We start from the raw sequence: 3963 nt of genomic DNA, 5'->3' as shown, positions 1-3963 counted from the left end.
GGGAGAGATTCATTAGATGTGGTTTAGTTGTGTTTTTCTCAAGGTTGGGTCCGTGAACCCCAAGGTCTTACGCTGGACGCTTGAAGTCAATGTCGGCTCCTAAGGCACCCCTAACAATCTGGCTAATCTTCTACACACAAATTAAAACCTTGCTAAATGCAGTAGCCAATAAAAACTTGTTAATGTCGAGGGTGGAGCTAAAACGAGCCTTTCCAAAGCTTAGAGGGTCAGTCAACTCCACCCCTCGATTATGGGAGCATCTAGTGGTATTTGTTTAAACTGAACCACAGCCGAAACACACTTCAACATTTCAGCTCAATGTATCAAGCATTACTAAACTTGAAATTTGTAGAGGTGTTTAGTGTTTACATAGAGAGAACTGAAGACATTACAATGTTTTCTTCCATTAAAAACACCAAGTCTTTTACCAAGTTTATATTTAGGTTAAGACTTTTTGGAGAAATAACATCAAAAACAAAATAGAAGCTTTTGGTTTCAGTTCTACTTTAAAACCTGAAAAAAGAAGAAAAGTTGAAGGGAAAAAATTTAAAAGGAAAAAAAAAAAGAAATGAGGAAAATAATGGTCGGTGAACGAACTACTAGGAAGCCTCTTAACATTGATGAAGATTATCTTTAAGCACTCCCGAGATTCGGAACAGTTTTGTAAGAAATTTCGCAGGAAAACACGGATGGATTTTTTTCCATTAAAACATCTTTCATAATGTACTGGCTACACTTTATCAGATTGTAAATATTACAATGAAAATGCCTAGATGGACTGCCTCTAGCGGTGCTTATAGGCACGAGGGACATAACCCAAGAAGGTGACCTTCCCGCCTCTGTTGTGTTTGCCTCTCTTCAGGAATTAATGAATGATGATCTATTTACTTATTTTAGGGGCCAATCAATACTTGGGAGGCTGAATTCATGTCTCTGTAATTAAGCTTACTCATCTTGTTTAGAAGTATTAGACCATTCATAAGATATGTTCCACAAGTTTGTCACTGGTTACTGAGAGGTTGCCATGATGTGACGTAGGTAAAACGTCATATAACCAATCACATGCGGGTTCTTGCTAGCAGATACCACAAAACTAATGCCGGTGCAGTAGACAGCGTTTTTAAGACCAATTACTTCTAACAGGGATAGATTTAATTTTAGACGTAGGAATGGAGAACGGTTAGTATATACTTCAGTCCTACTCATAGCGCAGTAAAGAGTCCCTCCCTGCAACATGTAACGAATAGTTTAAATTATCTTATTGGCTCACTTAAACTACGTTTTGATGACGTTGCTGACAGGGATGGAGAAAAATACGTAATTCCTTTTTGCCTCTGTCGCTATGACCCGCCTCTTCTTTCATACCCCTCCGTCCTGTGGAAGGGGGTCCGGGACTTTGACGCGCGCCCACATTACTCTGTTCTCCATTCCTACTTCTCAAATTAAATCTATCCCTGCTTCCAGATAAGAGATCATTAATAATTTTAATATTTTCCCTTTTATTTTTTTAGAAAAAGGCTGCTCTTCTAAGGTGTAATTTAGCGTTGCCAGACCCATTCCTTTAAAAATCAAACCACAGAAACATAATAGTCATATTTCATGCCGATAACGGATTATCCGCCATTTAAAATCTTTCTTTTCAATCCAATGGAATCCATTTCCTTTACATATGTTAAGAACAAAGCTCACCTTAAATGCGTAGACCTAAAAAGGGAGACCTAAAGACTGGTTCTCGTTCATCAAAGATACTATTTTATCCGCTTCCCAGTGGGAAGGAATGTATAGTACATGGGCAGGAACGTAAAGAAAAGACAATGGGAATAAAGACTTCAAAAGTTTAAACCTAGTAATCTCTTTTTTTAGTTGAAAGAAAGTTGAAAGAATTGCGGTCGGAAGAATCTAATGGATTTCAACGAGTGGATTTATGGCTCTTGTCTCTACGACCCGAGAGTACCTTTCGATAGGGACTCTCTAAACATAAAGGGACTAGTCGTTGAATTTGCCCAACCGTGTAAGGGATTAGAATAGGGGCGTGGCAACCACGTGGGCCACTACTACGTGGTCTACTCTACGGGACTTTAACACTAAATGGCCCTTTTCCCCAGCTACAGTATAGAAAATGTTGGCTCGCCCCTGCCTGAATTAGAATCTGAGTATGCAAGATACTCGCATAAGGAAAATCAGGAATCATGGCACCAAATTTTAGTCGAATCGGTTAAATCATGGCAATTAGCGTTTCTTGTCCTTAACGCCGCCATTTTACAAGATATAACTAACTGTGATTTCATTGGTTGGCCGTCCGGTTATATTCCTGATTGTCCATATGACTGTGACACAGCAACGCGAGGTCAACACGGGGTCAATGTTTAAACACGCATCGAGATAATCATTCGTAACGCAAAATGTATCATATATAACGATCAGTCTAGCCCCTCCCTCAAAGGCCGCCTAGATACGCTGATAAAATGGACCCTACACAATGATTCCTCACAGATGTATTAGCGTCAAGGGAAAACGTCATGTGCCACTACGAGGTCATGTTACCCACCGTTTGTCCTCAGCAGACAAAATTTTAGTGAGGTACGCACCTCAATAATCCTTTTCAATAGTCCGCTAGTACAAAATGTTTCGTGACGTCACACCTTAATACCTCGATCTTGCCTCAGCTTTTGGAGACCATCGTCAGCTCAGGCTATACAAATTAGACTACCCCTATTGACGCCACGTCCCCGTAGCTCCTCCCCTCTCAGTACCACTCAATTGCGAGTCAACAGCATAGTAGAATCGTGGAGTCTTCCAGGAACCCTCGTGACCAGAAGAGTATACGATAAAAAATAAAATGGCTAGCAAGTCCCAATGGATCGAGTGTTCATGGAGGTTTGAATCTGCCTTTGCCTTGAGGAATCGGATCCTTTTTCTTTTCTTTTATAGCACCGAACTACTCGGGCCTTGGTAGGTTCGTTCTCTTTTCGATAGGAGCCTGACTAACCGTTTCCGATCAACCTTAACATTTACCTCGAGCTAGGGGGCACGAGGCCAGGCGGGGTAATCGATTCATGGCGGCTCGCGCTCCATCCGTTTTATAAATAAACCGCCTTAAACCAAATAAAAGGTTCAACATATTCATCTTATTCGCTTTGGCCTAGCTGGTCTGGTGCATGGCTATACCTTGGTACTGAACCAGGCCTGCTCGGGATAAGGTTTCATTCTAAATATCGACCCAAAATCCAATTTCAAGTGTATACTATTATACAATATATGAAGGGTAACTTGAAACTCGTATATGAGTATATAAAGACTTCGTTATTTTCATACGGATTTAATCAAATTATATATAAAAAGAAGTGCATTTCTTGAAGAGTAACATTCTGGTTTATGTCCAGTTGCATTGACCTATACCCTTTCGATGGAACATCCGGTGACGTTACCAGTCCCACACCAATGTCCTTTTGTTATTAGTCGTATCTAACTTCTTTGTGTCAACATACCACCGGATGTTCAGTCTCATGACATTGTACTAGGTGGTCGAATTTTGAAAAGGATCTGTTGTTAAGAGGAAATAAAACTAAGCAATTAGACATTTCTGTGCAGTTACTGAGGGTATTTGAAGTACGATTTCGATTCAAAACTAATTCCTAAATAATTAGCTGAATCTCTTAATTAGATAGGTGTGGCGCGTGTATTAGTACATACATCTTTACTTTAAATGATGGACATTATGGTCGCGACCAAGTTTCAAACTCCAGCCAATTTGTTCACAAAAAACATAGGAAAATACCATAAGATCATAAGATATGTTCCATAAGTTTGTCACAGGTTACAAACTGGAGCTTGTCATGAAGTGATTGAAGTAGGTCATAGATTCAGGTTAAAGCGAAGACGCCTGGTGAGACGCTTCTGTAAAATTTGGGCTTAGAGAGTTCAGACTAAATAGGACCTAGATGGAACTTGGTCCTGCAAAAT

At 40.0% G+C, this 3963-nt stretch overlaps 1 long non-coding RNA gene across 1 annotated transcript; it reads left to right on the top strand.

Moving 5' to 3' along the window:
* The first annotated feature begins 427 nt into the window (after positions 1-427).
* LOC149618557 (uncharacterized) lies at positions 428-1642 on the top strand. The gene is made up of 3 exons (XR_016375479.1): positions 428-663; positions 745-1102; positions 1512-1642. It is a non-coding gene; the product is annotated as an uncharacterized LOC149618557 (long non-coding RNA).
* Positions 1643-3963: the final 2321 nt, after the last annotated feature.

This window comes from Phalangium opilio, unplaced genomic scaffold, assembly GCF_054372755.1.
Source record: "Phalangium opilio isolate 3A_F unplaced genomic scaffold, DU_Popi_V2 ptg000209l_1, whole genome shotgun sequence".
NCBI lineage: Eukaryota > Metazoa > Arthropoda > Arachnida > Opiliones > Phalangiidae > Phalangium > Phalangium opilio.
This window is presented reverse-complemented; position numbering and strand designations above follow the sequence as displayed.